The 15336-nt window shown below is 50.0% G+C and overlaps 1 protein-coding gene across 3 annotated transcripts in view; it reads left to right on the top strand.

The window, feature by feature from the left end:
* LOC144170047 (uncharacterized) overlaps positions 1–15336 on the top strand; it is a 299096-nt gene that overhangs the window by 164137 nt on the left and 119623 nt on the right. The window lies entirely within an intron of this gene.

Here is a 15336-nt window from a genome sequence, read left to right as displayed (position 1 = left end):
CGCCGCGCTGTCTTAGTTTGAGGACACGCCGCCGGCGCGGGTCATGCTCGGGGGTCAGCCTACAAATCTGCTCCGGATAGGGCGCGGGCCGGGCGGCTTTCCGCTCATTGTACTCCGCCGAGACGACGCCGTCACATGGCGCGACGTCTCAATTTATGGAGCTATTCACCGACCCAAGCCTACCGAGTGCGGGCCCGGCTCGGTCCATCCTTCTTCCCTGCTACCGGTCGTCCTTCCATGTCGAGGGCTTCCTGTAATTTATGTGTCGCTGGTGAATCTACTTGCCCGTGCCGGCTGCTTTAAAATACGACGCTCCGCAGGCAGCCGCGCTTGTTGTCCTCGATTCGGGCCCGGCGGAAGGAAAGATATAACGGTCCGTCTTCCTTAAGGATGTCGCTCTGCCGTTGTGAAACGTTCCTCAGATTCCTGGAAGGACGCGGTTTTACGAGCGAGGACAGCAGCCCGCTTGTTTTCGTTCCGAATGCAGCATTTCCCGATCGCTCCGCTCGCAAGTCTTCAGCTCACACTAGCCGCAGATGTGTTACTTTTTGTTTTGTTTCCCGCGGTCATTTTTTTTTTCTTGCCTAAGCCCACGGACGACTTGTTATCACCCTGCGTCCTTGACATGTGCATACAAGCAGCGGTGGTCGGGTCGCCCTTTCGCCATACACTTTTCCGGCAGGTCTCTAGCTTTCAACGATCGCGAGAACAGTTCGTACTTCAAAACGTGTTACAAAACCCTTTGTGAAGGGTCCCTTGCGTTTACCCTCTCTGCAATAACTGGCGCTGTGTGGAAGGAGCACCTCGGAGCGTCCGTACTTGTTCTTTGTGTTGGGGCTTATTCTCCGAGGCAACAGTAACCGCGCGCACTTCATGAATGTTAACACTACGGGGAATTTATATTTCGAATCATACTATTTCCTCCTAGCTGCTTTAGACTATATCGTGCAGACTACTTCACAGCTCTAAAGCTGCGTTTTTGGTTGCGGCCAAATGGTCGCGGGCGTGGCTGTAAGCGTTGTACACTGTGCACTGTAATTAACCACTTAATGATGGCTTCAGTGATAGAAACGTAACACTGGACACGATATATAGCTCACCTGAAGTCCTAAGCCAGAAATCAGTCTGTCTTTATGGTTATTTTGAAGAGGGAGTGTATAGAAACCCCTTTAACGAACACTGACACGGATGGAAGGAAGGCACTTTTGTTCGTTCGTTTTCCTTCTTTCGCCTTCTTTAACTTTTCCAGCGAAGCTGTTAGCCTATCGTTGGTCGGAAAACTTCATGTCGTAAACAAAAAACTCAGGCAGGACCTAGCAGTTCTCGCCCAAGACGCCAAGCGCATGCGCCAGGATAATCAGGCGTGCAGCATAGAGGTCAGTATTCGCGTAAAACACAAAACAAGCATCGAAACCGCAGGATGGATGATAAGGCGCCGGTGAACAATAGGAACTCCCCCCCCACCCCCTCCCATATGTTCTGACAAAGATTAGGTTTGGAGCTGCTCTCGAAAGGGGACGGCGGTTGACGTCATTCGAGGGCTAGCGCATGCGACAGGCTAGGACCCAGCATTTATCGCGCAAGGCGCCGAGGGCATGCGTCATGACCCAGCATTTGCCGCCAGAGAAGCCGAGTGCAAGCGACAAGTCCGCCGAGACAACTGGGAACATTTCATACCGTCCACCATATCAGCATGTGCAGTGGTTTACAACAGCTGCGCTGGACATCCACTTTCGCAGGGTGCGATGGCGTCCATTTTTAGTTGCGAAGCGCCATAGGGGCTCGGGCTTTCGGCGTCTCATGTCGTCGTTGTCGTTCGTCGTCGTATTCTCATGTGGTCACGGTACTGAAACACTGGGACGCTCGTTTTCACATGCCCCGCACTAGATCGTGACGCGTACTACAAGAACACACAGGAACACTCGTTTTCCAGCGCCTCGCGTTAGAATGTTTCATCTCCATTGACGAAAACGCGTAATAAAGAACACACCTGAATACTCGTTTTTCGTTCGCGCTTGCTTGCTTGCTTGTTTATTTCGCTTCGTACTCGCTTTAACTTTAAAATTTTAGGTACTCCGTTTCGAATGTCACGCCTCCTCCATATTCGTAATTGGGATGTCGCGTATAACAGCGCGCGGCGCCACGTGGCAAGACAGATACTCACAATCTTTGAATACACTCATACGCTGCATGCTTTGCCCCTCCCCAGGTTTGGCGTTAGTGGAGATGGCCCGGTTTTTCTTAACCACTTATCACCCACTTCCTGCAGCGTGCCGTGCCAACGGTCTACGGGGCTGACACTGAGACGCGGTGAAAAGAAAGGCGGCCGTGATGAATTCACCGGTTCCTCCTTGCCATTTCCTTCTTCTTTCGAGAAAGTGAACTAGCCTATAGGGTCGTTTTTGCAAAGCCGCCTGCTGTAAGAAATAGGGTAACTCCCTGCGAATCCAAACGCGTTCGACGAAAAGGGCGCAGTGGACCCGGTCATCGCCGATCAGGTCACCGCACCCCCGCCCCGGGTTTTATCCCGTGGGCGGCCGCGCAGTAACCCTTTTTTCGCGCCACCACCTATTCCCCGTACACCCGGGTTCATGCTCCAAAACACACGGCTGCTGCTGCTGCTTCTTCCTCAATTTAGCCACGCAACCGGCCAAAAAAGACGGAAAACAAGGTTATACGCCAGTATCGTAATTCCCTCGGTGACCCGGACGAATCAGAGGAACATCAAACGGAGACCGCGCCGACATCAGGCTCCGTTGACGCATAACGGAGGCGCGAAAGGCCGTCAGAGGAGGCGCCTCGGCGTGCCAAGACGTCGACTGCGGCGGGCCAGAGGGAGGAATAGCTCGACGGGAAGAGAAAAACGGGGCTGTGCCCTTTGTTGACCTCATTAGCAAAGCGCAGATCCGGTGGTGGCCACCGCGCCGCTGGTCATCGGCCGATTCCGTGAATTAAAGAAATCACGACTACCGGGTCGCTGCCTCGGTAAGCATGCATGTTGCTTGCGGCTCCCCACGCACATAGTGGCAGCGGGGGTCGGGCCTGAGCGTCTCCCCCTTTTGCGCCGATATCCCGGTTGATGGATAGCGGTCGGCGTTTTTCCAATTACCGCGCCGATGCGTCTCTGTCCGCGTAGTTGCGGGACGCGGTGCGAATGGCGCGAGGAACGCGTCCTGCGGGCGCGTGCGAGTGGAGCATCTGCGCCCCCCTTGCGGTCAATTTGCTGAGAGCGCAGGGTTAATTTGGGTGAGCTTCTGAGCGGCTGGAAATATCTGCGACCTCGGTGGCTGCAGGCTCGCGCCGGACGAAGCAGTCAGCTAAGTGCCGTATCGCTAACCCATGTCTTCCAATACTCGACCACGTTGTGTTCCCTCCCTGCACTAAAGAAATCCTGCGTGAGGAAACGCACGGAAAAACAAACTTGAGAATGCCTCATATTGTATTTCCTCATGTGTAAGACAACTTTGCATTACCGACTGCTACATAGCTCGCGCGCGCACACACACACACACGCACATGCATGCATGATCACGCGCGCACTACCACACGTGCGCGCACACACACCCCATTTCTCCTGGCGCGAGCAAGGTTCGGCAGATATCAACGACTAGGGATAACACAGGAAGGTACTATCACAGGCTTGGATGTCTATGCCCATCTAGCTCACACTTGGAATGCGAGATTTCGCGAGTCTCGCCATTGTGAGGTCACCTTAACCAGCATAAGATGTAAAATACCGCTGCTTAAGTTTTATTTGCATCGCGCTGGTCTCACTTTGCATCGCGCTGGTCTCCTCCCGCCTTTGTGCTGCTTGCGATGAAAAAGAAACTGAACACTTTTTCTTGTACTGCCGCGGTTTTTCTTCCATTCGGAAACCGCATCATAGCCGCACCAGTTCAACGCATTGACCTTCCTCTGTCGATGCCTGTGCTCCTTTCGTTCGGGGCCACATCCCTGGGGTTTTGTGACAGAGATTATTGCGGCCATTCACGCGTATATACCATAGACCAGACGCCTGTCCTGTTAAGCCGTTCAAAAATTGGTTTTTTAGCCTATTCTCCCAAAACTGACATCAATCACTGATTCTTCTCTAGTTCTATTTATAATTCGGTAACCGTTTCCCCAATTCAATTCTCAGTGCTGATTGTATAGGGCTATGAGGTGGGCGTTTTAGCCCCCAAAAGCTACCCTGTTTCTTGGCCAATCCCCCTCCGCGTGGGCATGTGCCATCAGAAAAGGTACAACAACAACAACAACAACAAGAACAACAACAACGAACGCACGCTCTAAGGCAGTCCTGCGGTTCAGCTTCAGCACAATGACTCGATTGACCATGTCGCCAACAAAGCGCATTAGGCGAATGGCAGCAACCTTCCTGCTACTGCTACCCATTTGCTGCTCATTTGAGGCAAAAATGTGATTGCGCGCTCTGCCACTGCGCAATGCAAAACGGCATACTTGCATTGCACAATGCGAAACGCAGAGCGAACTTCTGAGTCAAATCGTATGCTGTGCATAACCCTTCGTCGAAATTTTATTCTTGGCTTCAGGGATTGGTCAACGACTGCGTAGCGGTGAAGCTGAACCAAAGGAGAGTGTACGCACATGGCACTATTCATTCTAATTTTCCCAATATAAATAATGTTCGGCATTTAAAGGCAATAATTATAATTAAACGCTGCCTACGTTCTTTCAACCGTTCCATAAAAAGTATTGCGATCTACCAACTATTGGAATTAAACCCGTTGTAACTTGTATGTCCAAAGATATAACATGCAGGAGCTATGTTTGTGTATCGGAACCGATAACCAAAAAGCGCTTTGCGGAAAGCGTGCAATTTATATCACCCAAGCCATATTTTTGTATTGAGTGAACAACTGTAATTTAGAAGACGGAAAGTTGTTATTACTAGCACAAAAAAGCGTTATTTGTGTTCTGTTGGGCGTACATGACATGTTCTTTCTTTTTGAGGTTCGTTTCCTTGTTTTAACGTTTCAGAGTGTCATATAGGCACTGACAATGCGCTTTTTCATAGGAAACTGGTCACTGGTGTAATGGTCTACGAACAAATACGGTCAGTCGGCAACAGACAACGTAAACACACATAAAAATGTCTGAAAACTGAGAAAAAGTGACGTACTGAGTTAAGAAAAGGAAGGAAATCCGGTACTATAGAACAGCCACGAATATACAGACAGGGGGCCAATAACGACTGTCACGGTCAAATGGTGCGGAAAATTCGGCGAAACCGCGCTGCCTCCTTCACGCTACGGCAATCCTGTGGTCCTGTTCCCCCTCAACGCCCTCTAGTGAGCAATACATTCCGCTAACCAAGCAATTTCGGAAAATAACAGTAACGTTAAAAAAAGAATTGACGCAGAAAAAAAGTGATCTGAACTGTGGCATCACGCAATGCAAGCATGACGTTCTCCATTGCCCTGTTTCAAAGCCCAGATCACATTTTAGAGTCAAATGGTATGCACTTTGCTGTCATTCGCCGAATTTTCTTTATTGGGGTCAGGGATTGGCCACTAGAATACAATGTAGGGGTTGCTGAACCACAGCAGCTGTCTCCGTGATTTCGCCGCTAATTATGCTATGTTCAGACTACCGACGTAACAACCATATCGTGCGCTGTGGACGTGAAAAAAAAAAAAGAAAAAAGAAAAAAGACGGTGTTTCACGCAGTTCGGTTGGCTGAGACGTCAAATGACGTCATTTTTTAAATATATATTGCAACAGTTGCGACAACAGTCTGAACCCGGCCTTACCGCAACACGTGTCGGTAACTTTTCGCATATTTTCTTTGTTCGCTTCGGTTACTCCATTCCAGCAAGACAAAGAAAAAAGAAAAAAGAAACTGCCTATTAGAAGTTATGCATCGCCAGTAATTCATTTTACAAATTTTTGCCCAAGATGACGCTTTTTATGCACTACAGGTGGGCGAATATTTAAAATATGGACTCAGAAAAAGGAGAACCAGAGTCGGGGTGATCGTTTCAAGGTCTCATTAAACACCTCGATTAATATATCCTAGTCCGATGTGTGACAGTGGCTGTGAAATGTTACCGCTGCCTCCTATTGCCGTTATTGCGGAAGGTATGCAGGCCAAACGTGAAACCGGTTGCCTATACGCTTGTTTTCTTTTTCTTACCGCGAGCTATCACTTCTAAAACCACGGTAGCCTTCGCGCCTTTTTTCCTACAGCTATAGCGCTTACTTCTGAAAGCATCGCCGCAGGCACCAGAAGCGGTTCTTGACAGATGCTTCGAAGCGCAAATTATGCACTCGGAAAATCTGCTTGGACCTTGCGGCTCCGGTGAGGCCAGAATGAATACGGCTTATAAATGAAACCGAGATTTCGGGTAACTAAGATTCCGTCTAGCAAAAAAAAAAAAAAAAAAAAAAAAACACCTTTCTGAACGCATAAAAAGTGTTTGCTGTACAATTCTTAACTAACAAAAACCAACCTTCGTTTTGAACTTCTGGTACAAGCAAGACAAAAACAATTGGCTGGCGATTACGATACCCTCTAATGCGATATTTGGGCGCAGCAGCAGTGCGCTGAGGCAGCACTCACTCGTCGGTTCTCTCGACAGCAGCGATCATGAGCCTCTGCGTCGGCGGCGCGAAGTGAAAGGACCGTGACCCGCGTCTTAAGCGAATTAACGCACATCATAGTCACGCGCACGCCCCCCTCACATTTTCGCCAAGTGTCGCGCCGTCGAGCGCCTCGTGCGGGCACAGCATACTGCCCCCTCCCCTCACCAACCGCACACTTTCGGAGAGCGCTGGCTCGCGCCGCCACGGCGAACCTCCCTCCCTCCCAATTTCGCGACGCTCTCCTCCTTTGCTTTCTTTCATCGTTCGCTTTTTCTTTCACTCATCGATACAGCCATCTTTCGCTCGGTCACGACGACGGCGACGCGGCTCAGGCCACGAACGGGTGACAAAGGGCTACGCCCTAAAAGCCAGCACACTTTTTAACGTTCTATGGACAGCTTCAAACTTCAACGTGTACTGTCACGACGGAGGCGTTGTAGGCACACCAGATCGTTGACAGGGCAACCAAAGGCGCCACCCATTCTGTGCACATGTCTCATAAAATCACAGGATGGAGTTGTAGTAAGGTCGTCGCATGTGAAGGAGTCCATAGAAAGGAGCCTATCAAAAAAAAAAAAAAAACCCAAGAAAGTGAATATAACGTTACGGACAACCACGCATATTTGACGCGGATTTAAATGACAGCAGAATGACTTCCGAAATTATCTCAATTCTTCGTATAACACCTTCAGGTGCGTAGAAACTTCGGGCGATTTGTAGACAGTCACGATGATTAGTCCCCTGTCTGTTTTAGGGGCGAAGCCCCTTAGGGGCTCGGGCTGTCGGCGTCTCATGTCGTCGTCGTCGTAACCGTCGTCTCATGTAGTGACGGTACAAAAACACCGCAACACTCGTTTACGCATCACGCTAGAACGTAACGCGTACTAAAACACACCGCGACACTCGTTTACGCCTCGCGCTAGAACGTAACGCGTACTAAAAAACACCGGGACACTCCTTCACGCCTCGCGCTAGAACGCTTCGTGCTTCAACGGCACGAGACTTTTACAGTACAGCTATATACCTCTACCCCCAACGGTTTCATCTCCGTTGGCAAATACGTTGAGGCGCCAAGAATACACTTATACACTGCATGCTTCGCCCCTCCCCATGTTTCAAGTAAATGGAGATTACCTAGGATTTTTTATTGCCTCTTGTGGCCAGAACAGTGCAGTCTCACAGCTAATATGATGACATTCAAAACGGCTCACAACTGTTGCCATTAGGCCGGTAGCCCATGCACTAGTATCTCGTCGGAAGATTCCTTCTGTTACAAACTAGCCTTTTGTTCACCCTAGGGAAATACGTGCAACCCGTTTTGATATAAATTCACCATTTCCAGTTTTCTGGTGAGTCCCCGCGCGAGGACCCGTATACCATCTCATAACTATAATGGTGGTATTTTCCGGCGACCACGTTCGACGGCAAAGTCTTGGCGAACGCAGCATCAACAGCTAAACATTAAAAAAGTACTTTGTATCTACCAGCTGCATGCGAAGGAGAAAATGGGGGCGTCTGCAAACTGGGTGGTCAAGACCGTTGAAAGTAGAAAAGAGGCAGTACACGCCACTCAAAACGCTGCAACACATTCAGCATGTCATTTTCCTGCGCGTCTCACACTGTTCATGTCCCCGTATATGGACGCGCTCGAACGCCTGCGCATCTCTCTTCAGTCGCGCTAACTTTCTTCGCTCTGCTCAGGTCAGCCCGCATAAAACGCTGTCATGAGTGAGTACTCGTTCCCAACACCCCCGTGGTGCCAACGGTTGGCACTGCCCCGCGGTGGCTGGGTGGCTGCCAGCGGTGCTGCTGATCGTTTGTCAAGGAAGGCGAGCCGTGTCCTCGCGACGTGTCAACCTACGCGCCACCGCAGCGCGGGGGATTTCGCGCATAGAGTGAACGCCACATGCTGGGAAACGCGTAGTATGCGTCCGCGTTAACCCGCGCGCCCTCTCGATCCTCTCGTAACGAACATCGACAGACGCGCAAGGTCGCTGGATAAGCGAGCGCTCGCCACCTTCATTTCCCCCGGGTATAGGAATATATGTCGGATGAGAGAGATGGCGTGTGGATATATACGCGTGTGCACAGCGTGTGCGTGTACACACACGCACGCGCACGCTCGTGGCGCTACAGAAGCGTTGGTGGCCCGTGCGTTTTGAAGATTCATCGGTCTTGTCGAAGACCCTGATGCGGATTGCGCGTCCGGCGAGCAGGGCCCCCCGCGGCGATATACGTGGCAGTGCGGACACACACGCGCACGAGCTAGCATGCATGGAGGGCAGGTTTGTCCGGGCCGCGCGCACTGGTGCGTGGTATTTCCTGTTGTAGCCTGTGTTTTAGTGTGTACGCTGCCTGTTGTCATTTGTCTTCGCAGAAGCCGTTCTTTCGCGTGCGGTTCCTTGTCACCAAGCTTTTTTGTGTGTCCCTCGAGTACGGGGTCCCCCGCAACGAAAAGGACCGCATTTCCTTTGCCGAAGCTAACGCTGTACGCGAAATAAATGAGAAACGGCAGGAAGGAAAAGAGCACCATGCAAAAAAAAAAACATTTCACGGCCCAGAAATGTCACGGGTAGAGGAAAAATAGCCGCATATCTAATTCATGATAACACAGTAACGTTGAGAACTCACTCGCACTGCTTCCATGTCGCACAGCGCCATATGGTAGATAGGGTTAAATCCCTTCTTGCGGAAATATAAAATACAGGTGAATTGGTACAGTACACTTCGTATACCTGTCATTTCATGATGTGGTCAGCCTTCACCGGAGTCAAGTAAAGAATTAATGAGACAATAACTAACAACCTGAAATTATAAAAACAGGTAATAGCTAGAAAGATAGTAGATAGCGACCTGTTTTATATGTCAGATATTTTTGTTCTCTAACTGCCTAGCGCTGAACATGCGCCGGAAACTTGGACGCTACTTGCAGACCATGAGCTTGTCCGTACAGTCATGCTCTCTATGACGTGCAACGGCCATCAGTTAACGCGTAGCTTTATACAATCTTGGTTTGGCACCCGACGCTCCAAATCAAGCACCCGTTCTGTACGCAACATACAAATGCGTCAAACCGTATACCAGCCTTTTAGGGCAAAATTCGTTGTTTTTACGGTATTATATCCTGAGTAGTTGCTAATTAGCTTCCCAGGTCGTTCTTAGTGCAACTGTACAAGTATGCCAGACCGAAACCCGCAATGATAGGACACAATGAACATTTGGGCGGCCAATAAAAATGAACGTATTCGTTGAACTTTTTATCTTTCGCTATAACCACCAAAATAAAGGTTTAAAGGGACCCTGAAACTCTTCTTTCAACTTTTTTTGAAATCTTAAACGCTTGCAGAACGTTGTCACCCAATACACCCAGTACTTAGATTAGGGAGTCGCAAAATACCTCAGCCAAAAAATACTGCTCTATGCCTATCACATCACTTGGAAACTCGCTCAAAAGATTTTTCACTCTTTCCCGGTATTGACGTTCTTCGACCGCTCGACTTACGTCACTAAGGCCATGTAGCGGCCGTTGGCCGGTTTTCCTTGAGTTCCAGCAATGAACGCTTTCGGAAGCAACTTTAAAAAGAAAGCCACAAAAACAAAGCCGAGATCGAAGGCGTATCTGGCGCGACGAGCAAACCACGCAGTGCCGCTCCGTGGTGGCGATAACTATAGCTTTCGCAGTGGTTCGAGACGCGAAGGAAATAGTGAAAGCGCTTAGCGAAAGTGTTGCAGGGTCCCTTTAAATGACGTACTCGATAGTGTTGCGCGGTTGCGTAAAATGAAGCCACGGCTGCAATGAGGTATAGGTATACTAAGCTACCATATATGTGTTATATCGCACATGACGTGTTTCCAGCGTTACTTCGTTTACAAGCACCATCTCCTTACGTACGTTCTACAGTTATCTTCACATGCCTGTAGCGCGCATGCGAAAAAATGAAAGATGAAACTAAAAAGTGTCAGGTCACGTACCAATGGAACATGGAAAAAAGAAATGCCTGCAACACAAGAGTCAGCTTGAGAGCGCGCTAAGATACGTCCTAGGATAAATATAAACATACGGTGTGTTGATTTGCCACTTGTTGTCCATGTCATGTGTTTGACGACAATCCCTGAGCAATATTTACATCTTTTTATATACGGCGCGAGTGCTTTTAAGCTTTTCAGCACCGTCATAAAACACTGAACCATTGTACGCAAGGTTTTGCCACCCTAATACAAGCCTCCGTATTGTGGGAGACGAAATGACTACACGTATACGCTCACGCCCTACACGCACTCGAAGCTTATCCGGTGGGCTATAACCATGTGGCACTCGTCTACTTCACTAAATAATCTTTATGTTTGTGCATAACGTAAAGAATGACACACATGTCTTCCAAAGCCCCGCGAACCGAGAGCTCAATTGTCCTTAGGATTTGGCTGATTGCACTGGATACGCATTTGCACAACTCAGGTGTGAACTAGTATTCTGACACCGCTTGATCGTAGCTATTCAGTTTTGGAGCGCAAACTTTGCTTTTGAGACCAATAAGTGGCTGGCATTAATCCTTCCTTGGGATTGGTCCAAGTGGGTGCCCTGCTCCCTGTTTCTGCTGCACAAGCTGCGTTCTTGACGAGCCTATGTCGTCGGGACAAAACCCTCGATACACCTGCAAATCCTTGTCCGGTAACGTTTGGCGTCCGGGGATTCGTCTTTACTTCTCGGGTTGGCTTGCGTATTGCGTCTTGCAAGCCCATGGATGCCAGCCGGACTTCTGTTGCGCTTGCATCCTGTAACTTTTGCGGAGATAAGACTTCCACGAAATCTTTCCCGTTCCCGCTTCCTATGCCGGTCTTTTTTTTTTCGTCGGAAACAAACCGGAAAATTTCAACGTCTTAAATCAATGTCCTACATCTTTGTTCTTTCGCGTTTTCTTCCTTTTCACTCCGAGTTGAGAATGCGCGGATTCCGATCGGGCGCGCCAGCTCCCTTTCTCCGGTCCTGTCTTCTGCACGCTCCACGTCCGCGGGTCGCTATCGATGCGGATTGAGATGATTAAATAGTGCGCTCGGGTTTTAGGGCTGCCCCTTGCGACAACCGACCGGTAAGTGCTCGGACAGGGAAACCGGTCCGAGAGCTTTGTTTTACGCGCGGTCCGATTTCCGTTTCATCGCACGAAGCCGTCGTCAATTCCGACTGAAAACAGAGCTGCAGGTGCGGGTGCAGAGTAGATGGGCCGGTTTCTAGCTAGATATAGTCGCAAACATGATGACCTGTGGTGCATTTGAAGACCCTGCGCCTAACGGCTTTATCTTAAAGTTGCCCATAAAGTCAACTGTAAGTGCAGACTACGAGTGCAGGGTGGCTATAGAGTAGGAAGAGCTGTTGGAAGGAGAACGGGTGGTCTAGGAGTTCCTTAGCACCTTAGAATTCTTTATCCTCGACCCGCAACTTCACCGAGATGCAATCGGTCCCCATTTCTCGCCTCCCCTTCCCCCCAGACATCCCATACGCACCCGCGTTCGCTATGATTCGCTCATTTATTATTGCAATCAATGATAAAGGCACACCTGTGCTACTCCTCCAAGTTGTGGGGCCTGCGTGTACATCCCACTCCTGATTCTGCTTCTGACAGAAAAGATTCAGATGATGAAACGCCACTGGGGCTATTTGTTTTACCTGCACAGAATACACTAGTGTATGGCGTCACAATAATTGGCCACTACAGCGTGTGACTACACTCAGTGCCGGTGCAGCCAGCGTATGCGCTAAGCAAATATACCGTAGCGGCTTGTAGCGACCGCAGTCTGCTGGTAGCGGGAACGGCCGCCGTCGAACATTCCGAGCCAGGACTAGGGGAGATCTTAGAGCAAAACTTCTACGGGTTTATTTACATTTTTACAGTGAGTTCAGATGAAGACAGGAATGCTTCGGCGAGCCGCGGCTCGCCTTTTTTGTAAACCCTTGGCCCCTAGATCCCCAGATTGAGGATCTAGGGATCCCTAGATTTGGGGATTACCAATGTGGACCAGTGGTGATGGGGCATTTCGCTAGGGGACGCCTGCACACAACAACGCTACGCATCATCCAGCAGCAGCCCCCGAAGAGGCTAATCAGGATTGTTTGGGCTCCGGCGCATCACGGTATCCCTGGACACGAGGCGGCTAACGCCATCACCCGAGAACTGACCCGCCGAGCGGGCGCCGAGAACAGCGTTGCCGAGCCCGAGCGCATACTGCCCTTGACCTCTTACGCAGAGGTCACGCAGCACTACAGGCTGTCGCGTCAGGCATTCGCTCCCCCCCACCCACAAATCTCTACCCAGAGAGCACGAACGTCATTTACGTGCTCCCCAGACGAATACATTCCCCCATCCTATCCGGCTTCACCTTTTCAACCGCCAGAACTCTCCGCTTTGCCGATTTTGCGGAGAACCCGGAACGCTACGCCATATGGTCGGAGGGTGTGACCAATCCCCACTAATTCCTCCCAACCTGCAACTTTCTACTGCCGAGCTTTGGGAGAGCGCCTTGGCGAGCACCGGCCTGGACGACCAGCTTCGGCTGGCTCAAAGGGCTGTCGATGCTGCCCGCGCTCAAGGCATCTTGGACTGAGGACGCCTCCTTCAAGCTTCAGTACAATCCCCCCTGTTCATTTAAATAAACGTTTATTCTCTCTCAGGGAGAGACACGCCCTTCAAGTTAGCACACAAACACACGAACAACAAACACCCTTGCCACTCGCCGGGGGCCTGGATTAAGGGGGGTACCGGTGTTGGCACTGGCGCCACGGCACTCTTTTCGTCGGCAGAATGACTGCCTTCCCTAGGTAGGCTTTTCCCCCACAACATTCACGGGCCTTGGCCCCTAGGAGAGTCCTTGTCCTTCGTCCAAGCAGTCGGCGCTCCGCCACCGCCGCCTGTTCAAGGTGAGCACACATTCGGGAATACGCAGCTGAAGGGGGCTCCTGGCTCCTTAATCCCGCAATGACAGCACTTATCGGTACTCCAAAGTGGTTGCCACCCGACGATCGCCGCCGCTTCTTGTCCGTTACTCCGTACGTGTCCAACCATGCGAAAGGGGACTTGTTGCCTTTTTTTTTCTCCTTTGTTACCTCCGCTCAGGGTAACGTGAGTCATAACGACTTCTACCGCATCTCACCCCAAATGACGCCTCTCTTTTCGCATCAAAAATTAGCACAGTGTTTCCGGCGTTATAGAGGTCGGGAAGAAAAAAAGCATTTGCCTTTCCATAGTTTTATCTGCTTGAAAATTCTCTTAAGAACATAAATTCGGAATATTTTCACTAATTATTATTGCTCCTGGAATTTACAAGACGTCTTTTGAAATGCCTGTTTTGAGGCGCATCGCAAGAAATTGTGCGCATCGTCGGTCACCAGCAAAGCTAGCAGTGACTTCATGTTGAGAAGATTCGAGAGTTAAACGCTCGTTGTGTATATCATTTTGTAAAGCTGTAAACACGCTATTTTCAAAATAATGGATTCTTTATTGGTTGACATGAATAATTTTCTATCCACGTAACCGGCGGCGCCACCGCTTCAGTTGTCCGGTAAGCATTGTAGTAAAACTCGGTCCTACGGGCTGTTTGTACTCAGTTTCCCTGAATCGTCGGAATTGTGCTTTTTTTCTTTTTGTAGCGTGAGCTACACTGGCCGAGGTTGAGCAGTTTTGCGGGGCTCCTGGAGAGCCGTGCTGCGCATGCGCGAGGAGCAGTGACGTCTCGCGGCGCACAGCTGGCGCGGCGGAGCCGCCGCCGCCGCTACCTGACTGGGTTGGATTGGATTGGATTGGATTAGATTGGATTGAGTTGGATTGGATTGGATTGGATTGGATTGGATTGTAAATCGTTTCAGCAGCATTAAGCATGATAATCAGCTAATCCTAGACAACCAGGAAACCTAAGAATAAATACCTGAACCTTAGCTCACGCTACGTATATCCTGGCATAGCCGAGCTAAGCCACTGATAATTTTTATCAAACCGCACAAAGCCGTGTGATTCGAACTTGTACCACCGGGCCAGCCTGCATTGAAGTCGGACATTTTACCCAATAGACCACAAACGTAAAGAGCGCGAGCGGGGGAAAACTGGTCCATAAAAGTCGTTCTGTATTTCGGACCGACTCGGAACTCCGATTTGTTTTCGTAAATTCTAATCTGCCCAGAGCTTTAACCGCCAACTTACTGTTGAAAGCTTCCGCAGTAAGCTATAAGGAAGCATATTCAGTCGACGAAACAACTGCCGCTGGCGCAGCCTAGCTAACGTGATATCGCCGACCGCGTGGCCGCGTGCCAGTTCGGTACCCACAACTCGACGTATACGAGTTTGGCGTGGCTCGGCTCGTCGTAAGGCTTAGCGTTACGGCTACCTAACGTTACGCCAACGCATAAACTAACAATGGTGACAATGGTGATTGGCCAAGACTGGTAGGCACAGTAACGGAAAGAAGAAAAAAGGATGCCAAGGAAAATTATGATGATGAGGATGATGATGATAAGAGGACACATGATTTAAGCCGAGCTTCGCACTCACCTCACAGCCTCACTCAGCGGCGCAGCCGTCACCAGAGCTCCAGAGCGCTATGGCGTCGCCAACTTTACCGGTAGATCCACATTCCGAAATTCGACACTAATTCAGCATTCACTGCATCATAGGCAGAGCTTAGGTGAGCTCCTAAGTCTTTTTTACATGGACAGTTCATGAAACCAGCAATAAAGCTGAACCGTGGCTC

Source organism: Haemaphysalis longicornis, unplaced genomic scaffold, assembly GCF_048455015.1.
Source record: "Haemaphysalis longicornis isolate Haplotype H1 unplaced genomic scaffold, Haemaphysalis longicornis Haplotype H1 scaffold_2, whole genome shotgun sequence".
NCBI classification, from domain to species: Eukaryota; Metazoa; Arthropoda; class Arachnida; order Ixodida; family Ixodidae; genus Haemaphysalis; species Haemaphysalis longicornis.
This window is presented reverse-complemented; position numbering and strand designations above follow the sequence as displayed.